The sequence below is a fragment of the Falco punctatus genome (genome assembly GCF_963210335.1).
Source record: "Falco punctatus genome assembly, chromosome: 5".
Classification (NCBI taxonomy): Eukaryota; Metazoa; Chordata; class Aves; order Falconiformes; family Falconidae; genus Falco; species Falco punctatus.
The window spans coordinates 42,292,425-42,303,536 of NC_137584.1; the positions used below are offsets into that span (position 1 = coordinate 42,292,425).

The 11,112-nt window shown below is 39.4% G+C and overlaps 1 protein-coding gene across 5 annotated transcripts in view; it reads right to left on the reverse strand.

The window, feature by feature from the left end:
• MAP3K4 (mitogen-activated protein kinase kinase kinase 4) overlaps window positions 1–11,112 on the reverse strand; it is an 83,398-nt gene that overhangs the window by 64,595 nt on the left and 7,691 nt on the right. The gene's annotated exons all lie outside the window — the stretch shown is intronic.

Sequence of the window (11,112 nt, forward strand, 5' to 3'; positions counted from 1 at the left end):
CAGCAGGACAGGGACCACAAAGTCTGGTAACCACTGCTGTTGATAAAGGCCATGAGACTTTGGAAAAATAGTTGGTTATCATTAAAAATAAATCAACAAATGAAAAAACCACTGAAGATGATCACATGAGGACATGTTAAAATTACATAGGCTAAAGTCACACTAAAGGGTATGATTTTTAACCAGTATAAGCATTTTGCACTCTGCTGAAGAATTATTCAAACTTTCAAAGTTTGTAACAATCAATAATAAGAGGTCATGCTAAAAACTGTGACAGCTATATGGGGGAAACTTTTTTAATCTTCCCTTTTTATCAGCTACCATTGATCCTCATAAGCAGGAGTTCAAATGTATTAGGCATTTAGGCAATTAACTCAGGTTCAGCCACTGCTTACCATCCCACACACAGCTTAAAAACTTGCTGGGAATCAGAGCAGTAGAGGTCAACATTGGACTACAAGCACGTAGCCATAAATTTGAATGAGGCAATTACAATGCAGTAGGCAGGATAATCGCCCACCACAACAGTTACCGAGCTATGCGTTCCACAGGCTGCTGCTATGAACAGCTTCCTCCCGTTTCAAAGACATTTCACCATTCACACATCAGTAAGGCTCTTTCCCAACCTTCCTATAGCACCTGGCCACTTCCACAGAGAACTGCAAGATCTGTGCAAGGTCCACCACCAAATTATCAACTACTAGTTCTTGATGCTCAGTGATTTTGTTTTAAAAGCAAAGCATCTATTTTTCAAATATATGCTCCTTAACAGGGATTCAGCTGGACAATTAAAGTATGTAAGAAGACAAACTTTCATTAACCTATTCTTAGTAATATACACTGCCAATTAGCTACGGCAGCAGAAAACACAGGCACTACACACTGCCAATCAATTATTTTTTAAGCTAAAGGTAGCTCTCGCTAAATGTAGTTGCAACTATTCCATTTCAAAGATAAACAATGCTCAAAAGTAATTGCAAATTGTCAACATCCCACAGCTGCTGGTAATGTAAAGAGCAAACAGGATTATTAGGTAACCACCTCTGCATCTGTTAAAACTGAAAAACAAAACAGCATCCAGTGAGAGCTGCTAAACACCACACACAACACAACTCTGGAGTCAGCAACTCTAATTTCTGTGGAGCAGTACGGGGTTTCGTTTTATCTGCATAGCACAAGAGAATGTAATGGTACTCCTGGACCAACAGCACAAGGAAGGAACTTCATTAATCAACCAGTAGCACTTGGGAAACTAAGACTGAGGATTAGACAACCTAATCAGGAAAACAAATTAAGATGAAATGACCTTACGTTCTGCTCAAGTGCAGGACTGCTATCTGCTGTAAACTCCTAGTGCTACACTCCAACATTATGAAAGCATCATACAGTCCTATTTTAATCCTTTTAAAAATTCTCTGTACTGATGGAAGCTATAAGCTTAAATAAATGGTCTTGGTTGTGAAAAGCTCCTGAACTGAAAGCAGAGGACTATAAACCCCATTTTGCATACAGTCTTCTCTTAAAGACCTGCTGCATTTCTGAATACTGAAATAAGTGCTTGCAGCCATTGCATTTGAAGCAGTTACTACAAATTACTGTAAGGGGAGCAAAAGAAACAGTAATAAAAAACCTTGAAGGAAGAACTGTAAGCACAATTCCAAGGAAGCCTTCAGTAAAAAGCAAGGAAAAAAATCTTGGGTATTTTTTCATTATTTTACTTTTTCTTACAGACCAGCAGGAATTTGCTCAGTTTGTACAAGTAAAACTTATTTTTTGCTAAATACATCCTGTGTAAATCTAGCACATTGCTGGTGAGTGGTGGGGGATGGGGAAGAGCCTGGTTAGCAAGATACAAAAATTCTGTGACTAGCATGGACATTTAAATGGTGTACATTGCATATTTCTATAATGACTGTATCTCCAGAGACTATAAAAAAACCCCATACTGTTCACATTAAAACCTAATACTGACATACAGTAATGAAGATACTTGACTTCGCATTCACACTTGAATCTCATATGCCTGAGCTCAGCATTTCTGAGCAGTTAACATTAAATCTTGCTCACCAATAACTTGTGATTGCTGCCAACACATTAAAGGACTTACTGTTACAAACTTTGTAACATGCTTAATAAGATTTTTAACAGGTTTAACATTTTAAGTAGAATTAAATGCAAATTGAAACTAGGGACATGTCTGGCTTTTTCATTTGCTATCCTTAAGATAATTTGGGTAAGCTATAGGAAAGCACCAAGTTTTACTTTTTTTTTTAATGAGAAACACTATCACGAAGATAAATTGCAGATACAGTCCTTCTTAAAGTTCTTCTAGTAAAAAAAATTTATAAGAACAGAAAAGTCTTCAAATTATGAAGGGTGAATGCAATTAGACTTGTAAAAAGCACTGCATCTCTATTAAAGCCTGGATCAGCCTCCCAAGAAAACAAAACAAAACCAAAAAAAAACCACAAAAAAAACCCCAATTTTATTACTTTTGGAAGATATCACTTGCAATGAATACTCCTTTCAATTCCTTACCCAGAACCATGGGTATCTGTTACCTGTTGCCATCCCAAATTTTAGAGAGGACAAGAGCACACAGATCCATACCACATCCCACCAGCAGAATGAAAATCACTGAAAGCAACTTAGATCTCAAGGGGAGAACAGCAACAAGAGCTTTGGTGTTACAAGTTTCCAGCTCACAAGGATCTCACAGACATTACTTAACTGTAGAAAAAAGGCATCTGAATAACCTGACAATAAAGTCTGGCAGAAAAACACCTAACAGCAATCTCACAGTGGAAAAGGGGAACTTCAGCGTATCATCTCTTCTGGCAAGCAGGCTGTACAAAAAAATGACAGAGAGGAACCACAAAATAAAAACACTTACTCTCTAAAGCACCTGTTGCCATTGCAACAATTCCTCCAATTGGTAAGTAAAACGCAAGATTGCTAACTACTTTAATTTCTCAGGACCTGTTTTTCAACCACACTTCTCTAACCCCCATTTGCATATCCCTATGATTACCCTTACATCTGCACTATTCTTCCAGTCAACAGGAGGTGGCTAATCCTATCTAGCTAAATGCAACCATTTCCCATCTCTTCTGAAAGCTAAAACATAAATATTCATGAGGCTCACATTCAACCTTTCATCGATTTCTTTAACCATAAAAACAGATATTATGTAAGGCACACCAGTGTCAAGACTAAAATGAATGGGAAAAAACAAACTTGGAACTTATCTAAAAATCAGAAGAAAGTCTGAAAGAGATAGAGATGCTAAAGGTAATGCCTGGAAGTAATCTGAGGAACTAAAAAAACATTTTGTCATTGTTGTCATCTTAAAACAACATCCTAAGACAAGAATTTAGGGCTTTTCTGTATTCATTGAGGATTTCAAAATAACATTTTAAAGAAGAAACAGTATTAGCATAACAGTTTTAGTTTTAAGAAATACGTGAACTCAAATTCAGCCACACATAGCTATATTCTTCCTCCCAGAGGGGGAAGGCAGGATATGTGATCAGTTGTCTCTGTAGTCTTGAAATGAACAACCAGCACACTGCGGAAAAGGTGGCACTTGGGCAGTGGGAGGAGAATTTACTTGTAACAGAGACAGTAATTTTACTATTTACTGCTGATGCAAACTGAAAAAAAGCACTTGCACCTTTCATCAACTAAGTCTGTAGATGCAAATTTACAGAATCTAAGTTTTCTTTAGAACAGCTTATAGCAGAGAAGCTTGTAAGAGCACAAAACCCATAAAGTAATATTTAAAAAAAACTTTTTAAATCAAGTATGAAATGTAGTGAAGCTTATTAACACAACTTTCTACAGGGATTAAGTGAAGAATTACCAAGACTATAGTGACAGTAAACTGGCACAAAAAGGGGAACCTGTTCCAGTGCACCTTTTGTCTCCCAGGTTGCACATCCCTGCCCCCTCTGCACAGAAGTCAACAATCATGTGAACTCAAGTCACCAATTTGACCGGGGAGCAACCACACAGATTTTTTTGTTGCATTGGATCAATAAACTTAAGCAAAAACTCCATAGACAGCTAGATCCAGAAAAAATACAGTGGAGCAGCTCGGCTTCCTCTTGGGGAGAGAGACCAGGAGGATGAAAGTAACATGCTGTTCCAACACATTGAGTCTAACGGGAAATCATGCCCTCAGTTGCTCTCTTCTGGCTGCAGCTGAAGCATTTTACAAGGTGACTGTCCTTTTCTGCTTTCTACCCACAGTTTGCCAGAAGTTACCATCCCTCAAGATGCACAGGTATAACAAAGTACCAACCCTGGCTGTTCACCAGTGCTGCCAAAACTATCCAGCTTAGCCGGACTGTCTTTGTTAGCAGGACTTTTTCCCACTTCAACCACTTCAATTTTGATTATGCAACCAAATGTATTTAATGTTACACTATTCATATGGCAAATATTCCTAGTTGTGGGGAGGGGCGGAGAGATAGGGATGTTAGGAGATGAGAATAGTAATTTCTAGTCTGGGTCAGCTGCAAAACTAATGTGATTTTTTACTTGCAGCAATGATAAAAGCAAAATACTTGGGCAGGAGGATGCTTAAGGTAATACCTGTATCACTACTAAGAACTGATTTCATTACATAATTCCAGCAGCTTTTTTATAAATTAACCTATGCACAAGGGTTAGTCAACATAGCAATAATTACAGAAACACTGAAACTTCACTAGTAAATAGTCAGAATGTAATAGTAGCCATGTAATAGCCATGCTTTGCTCCTATTTATGCTTTGTTTATCTTTGAAGACTAACATGTAGCATGGCTGCACAAATGCAAACACCCAATGCTGCTATGAAGCCCTGACCTATATCTTGCCACCTGCTTCCAAACTATGGGTTTATGCTACAACAGCCCTGCTAACAGTTAAGCAGTCCCCAGACCAGCTAAGGCCTGAGAGAAGTACAAAGCAAGTATTTCTGCTGCAAGATCAACATTGGTTTGTAGCAAGATTTCACTGTGCTGGAATCACCATTTCTGCAGAAATCTACAAGCAAAAAACATAATTATCGGGGAAAGGACTAACATAAAGCTTAGAGCTAAACAGTTATTCTGTAATTGATTCCCAGTTACATCTTTTCACCCCTGGTAACTCTCAATTAAGCTGTTTAATTAGAACAGAAGGACCCAGTAAGTGTGAACATACTTCATTACTACAGTAGACCTCAAGCACATGCCTGACTAGCCAGTTCCCCCCATTACAAAGTTCCTTACAGCACTACTGTACTGATTAGCAACATTTATTTTAAGTGACAAATTCAAACAAAATCTTCTGCTTCTCACAATCTGGAAGCTACCACTGTCAGTTTTGTAAATTACTAATACTTGTGGCACTTTTCCCCAAAATTCTTCTATATTCTTGGGCAGAAGCTTCTAAGTGCTTGATTATTATGACAAGACAACACAGTCACAGAAAAATGTAACAAAGGCTATTGAAACAGCAGACAGGTGTCGAAGTACCTCTTAACTGACTGAAAATATAGTGAACTTCAGTAAGACAGAAATTGTCAATGACTTAAAAATAAAGCAAAATGCAAATTAGTACTCATCATATTTCTCATTGCAAGCAGAGATAAGAGCTATTGCGACCTATTTAAATGATCTACAGAAGTATTTTTTCTTCTGCAAGTTACAGCAACTAGACATTAGTATAAAAAGATAAAATAGAGCTCTTGTAACAGTTTTGGCAGTTCTTCATGTTCTCATCTCAGAAAAAAATAATCAGAACTTCCTGTTCTTTTTTATTAGTAAATCTGGAAACAGAGAAAGTTAACTATTTTTTCCGTCTTGGATTATTATAAATTTTCATGCAAATCTGATTATGACATAACAGCATTTGGAGATTATGCATGTACATTCTTCTCTGAGCTTCTTTTTTACCCCATTCACAAACAGATTATTTTATTAAAACTACGCCTTATGTTATTTCAGCAAGAAAGAACAACAGATATATTTAATTCTGACATTGCTCTATAATGTGTAAAAAAGTGTCAAAATTGTTGATGGGTTTTTCAGGTTTACACATCCACATTTAAGCCTACCAGGTGAGGCTGCAAACAGATCAAAGGTTAGAACTTTACAAACAGGAGCTAACGGAGCTTCACCCAGCCCAGCTAGTATCCAGCTCTCTTCAATGCCTCAGAACTACTAATGTCAAAATATCAAATGATTTCAGTCACCATGCTTCTCCTTAGTGCTACTTTTTCAACCTCAACTACATTCTAACTCATCTTTGGGGAAAAAATAAATTTCCAAGAACAGCACCTTTTTCTTTTTCTTTTCCTTTTTTAAATGAGAAGCTCTGAAATATGTTTTCATCGTTAAAGTAAAGATGGTTGAGCATTACATAGCACAGTATAAACCCAAAGGGTAAGTGCTGCAGTTCTTGGCACCTACACAAATCAGATCCCAAGGTCTCAAGCTACACATCCAAAAAATAAAGTATATTCAACTATAAACCACTTACGAAAAATCTAAACTAACAAATCTGGACAGATTTTCAGGAAAATTTAAGCCACACCAGGAAAAGTTACATACTACTGGGAAAAGAGCTACTATGACAGAAAGCATTAGGCTGCCAGGCTCAACTATAAATATATCATAGCAATGACAAATTGGGAAAGACACAGGACTAGGACAGAAGATAACAAGATCTGTAACAGTCATTCTTTCCCCTCTCTCCCATGCACAAACTCGTAGTTCTATTCCTAGACAAGAAAAAGCTACAAACTGATTTTGATTCAAAAGTTTCAGTTCACCTTTTAGATTAAGTCAAATTCTACAAGAAATCTGAAGGTGAAGCATTAAAAGTTAAACATGTTTTTAGCGAAAGCTGGTGCCTAAGCACTGGATTCTGGACTACGAGTCCACAACCTTTGGAAAATCCAGGCAATGCAACGGAGCTGCAGTACTCTGCCCTACTTGGAGCATCCCAAATGCTCAATGGACATGCCCAAGGAGAGTTCTACAGTGCAGCCGAGAAGTAACAGAGGCATATGTAACTGTGGCCTTGGTATCATTTACTAGATGCATGTTTCATAGCTAAAATGGTAAAAACTTTACAAATACTGCTCTCAGAGGAGCCATCAGCAAGTAACCAGCAGCACACATAAGCCAAGGGCAGACTTAATCATAAATGTATACCACATTACAAACCAACACACCCACAGTCAATACCATCAGATGCTAGCAGGACACAGAAGGAACGGAACAAATTTCTTCCTTCTGTCCCGTGACAGCAGGAAATATTCACCAGGACAATAAAACTAGAGCCCATCTTGTCTGGATCCAGAATAAACCTGAACAAGGTTCATGGCAAGCTGAAATGATTTTACATACATGGTTCTTGGATTGGACATGACCGAACATTTGACAACACTCAAACTCAGGTATTAAGAGCAAACATTCCGGTTTGCCTTTATGTTTACCAGTTGGCCAAGGATGAGCATGGGAATCATCAGCTCTTTAGATGAATGAACTCCGAAGTTGTTGGTTGTTTTTTTTAATTCAAAAATCATTTAGATAATAGATTACAGGCTAAACATAGCATCAATGCCGTTAACACTCGAGAGCAGAAGAAAACCTTTGGCAAGTAACAGCCCTGCAAACAGAAATAGCATATACAACAGCAAATCCAACCACATAGCTGAAGTAGTAACAGCTAAGATACCTGTATCTTCCCATGTTGACAGAGGTCAGCATACCACTGGACTAGCAGTGGGTAGTATAAAAACTTGTCTTCTAAATCTATTTTAGATGCAGTTTAAAAAGAATGGTTTGTATATAATCTAAGAAATCTGGTCGTCATGGAAGCCAAATCTTTATAAGCCTCTAAAAATCCCAATTTGCTCCCCTGAATAAAAATTACTGCACATGCCTTATTCTTTGCTTTAAATTCAGTAGATCTGTTTTTCACCACAGCACGGTTTGCATTCCACAAGGGCCAATATCACTAGCTTACATAATAGTAAAACCAACCTTGACACAGACAGCCCTAATTAACAGACATAAAAACATCTCAAGCAGCCACACAACGCAGACTAATCCTTGATGCTACAAATGCCAAAGACATCTCAACTAGCACTTTGTGTATGTTTGTGTGTAGGTGGAGCAATCAGTCATTCATCCCAATCTTGCACATGTAAACAAGAAAATGCAATACATGAAGATCAGAGATTACATCTTACCTCATTTAAATGCATGGGGGAAAAAAAAAAAAGAGTAACAAAAAAAAAAGGATGGTAAAGCTCTATAAACATAAATATTTTTTCCCACTGAAGCTATAATCCTCAGTTAATAAAATAATTTCAAATTCTTTCACTGCTGGTACATTGTCAGTCATACAGATAATTTGGCAAACAGAAAAATAGGTTGAGCACAATTCATAGCATGACCTCAGGCTTCCCCCAAACAACAGATGCTGTAGACTGACAGCCCAATTCATTGTCATCACATAGCCAACAAATCTGATAAGACAGACCACTGAAAAATTCCCCAGCACCAAGGAAGCCTCCACAGTATACACAATTCTGTCCTGCTTTACTCACAGCCTTCCTCCTTCCTTCACCCCTATGTTGGATGTATGCCAGGAGAAAAGAGGGCTACAAGCAATCAAGGCACAAGTTAAGAATAGCCCTACGGCTCTTCATGCCTTCACAGTGCCACCAAAATTGGCATCCCAACAAAGAACATGCTTAAGGCCTCATTTTCCTCTATAGTGGATTTTGTGTCAGAAAATTCTTGGGAAACCCTAAAATTGGGCTCAAAAAATTTAAAGCCTATAGGCCATAACCAAGAAGCACCAAACCTACCTGTTTCAACCAGTGTTCTAAACTATCTAAGTGGAAACATCTTATCTTGAAAACTGTTTGCTTTGTTACAAGTAGTGATACTTCAACCTGAATTCTTCCCAAAACTTTTCAGCAGTATCTTTTCATTTATGCATAACCACTGCAGGCTGTCCAATGTCCAAGTGCAATGCTGCCTCAGAATCAACATCTGCTCATAGGTTGCCCAAGTATTTTTCACTTTGGAACTGCCTCTCCCCTCTCCCCACCCCAAAGGGTGTGTTTCAAAAACGAAAGGAAGACCCGGAAAAAAGTTTGTAGATGTATTGCTAATCAGAATGACTGAGTACTTCTCCAGCAGAATTAAACTGAAAGAGAATGCACTATACCAAAGCACTTTAGTGCCAGCCAGAAGAACTCTTTAGCACAAGAACACACATTCTACAAACAGGATTAAAAGCTACTTGCCACCAAATGGATTTCAATTTCCCAAGCCTGCACACAGTCCCACTGATTTCAACAAGATTCTGACCTCACAGCCACATGACTGAACACCTAAAGACAACTCCAACATTTAAATCAACTTTGATCACATCTGAAAAATATTCAGATACTTTATTCCTGTATTACATTCAGAAAAAAGAAAAAAAAAAAAGCAAGTACTGCATAAAGCCAGAGAAGCAGTTCTGTTCTAAAGCAGATGTGAAGTTGGTACACGAAGTACACACAGAAGTGAATCACTGTGGAGTACCCTGCACAAATTAAGGCTACCTAATTGTTTTGAGACATCTCCTTCCCACCCACCAGCTCACTCTAAAATAACTAATTCAATTTTCATTTGCTGGGTAAAGTTGCCACCACACTATCCACACCCACATCCGACTCATAAACTGTCTTTTAATAAGCAGAATCCAGCAGAGGTCAGAAATGGCCCTAGACAGGAAATGCCTGGGTGTTTTCCATTCATGCACTGCAGATTACTCTTCTACATGAAGACAGCCCAGGTCTAGGGTCATGCTGTTGTACAAACTTCGTTTTCTGCTTAACCTGCACTATCACTCTTTGAAGATACTGTAAAAAGGAACTTGAAAGCTTACGAATTCAGTTGCCCTACTGGCATATGTATTTCATAATATTTCTGTTAAATCTAATTAACTGTTATATACCTTCTGGTTTTGGCAGTCTCATGACATAAGAAAAACAAATCATTAAAATACGCTAATGAAAACTCCAACCAGATACTGTTCAACTCCATAGCTGTGATCCAAACCGGAGTGCATCACCACTTCCCTGCTAATACATCAGTACAAAACAGTAGCTTGCAATATCCAAGAATGATCTCGGGAACACGACAGCACCAAGGTTTTTTGCACAGCACACCTGGAATACAACACGCCTGACTATTGCCTTCCAGTACTAATTGATCACACGAGCATTTTAAAACACGTTTCCTGAATGCCTCCTAGTGAGAAGTGAAGCGCATCAACAGGATGTTATTTTAAAAGGAGAAATAATTGCCAGGGAATTAATAACTTGGACTTATGCAACACTTCTACAGCCAGTTGGAAACACTAAACGATGAAGTAATTTGCATCCCCATCTCTCAGCAGGGCACACATGGAGACTTGCAAAAAGCCAATCTGCGGGTCAGCACATTCAGGAGGTAACAGCAGTCGCAAAAAGCTTGAGGCATCATAACGTTAGCCCTCTTTGTGGAAGACTTTTTTTACAAAAATACCTGTTATCTTCTGACAAACACCGATTGCAACGTTGCCAGGAGCGATACTCCAAGATCCTGCTGTTTTATCGGCGCCTCAGAGAGAACCTAGCTACCCGGCTTTAACCACGGCTGCTATACACACGGGACAGCCTCCTGGAAGGCAGTGTTTTTATCTCTGCAGTTCACAAGTCAGCGAGCATAGGTCACACCCCGCCAGCCGCGCAGGGGGCTCCGACAGTCGCTCCGGCCACCGGCAGCGGCTGCCCCCGAGAGCCGCCCCCGGGAGCGCCCCAGCGACACCCCCCGCTCCTGCCGCTCCCCGCGAGGGGAAGGGAACCATCTGGGTTTAATTGCAAAGTGCCCACAAAACATTGCCTTACCCACCGCAGCCACTAGAGATTTCTTATCGAAGCATTTTCTCACTCCGTGGGCGCGTTACAGAAGCGCTGAAGCGGCAGCCGGTGCTTCCGCAGCGCAACGGGCCGAGGGGCGGCCAGGCCACAACCCCCCAGCGCTGCGCTCCCGACGCCGTGCCCCGGCGGGGCGAGCTGCGCCCCAGCAGCG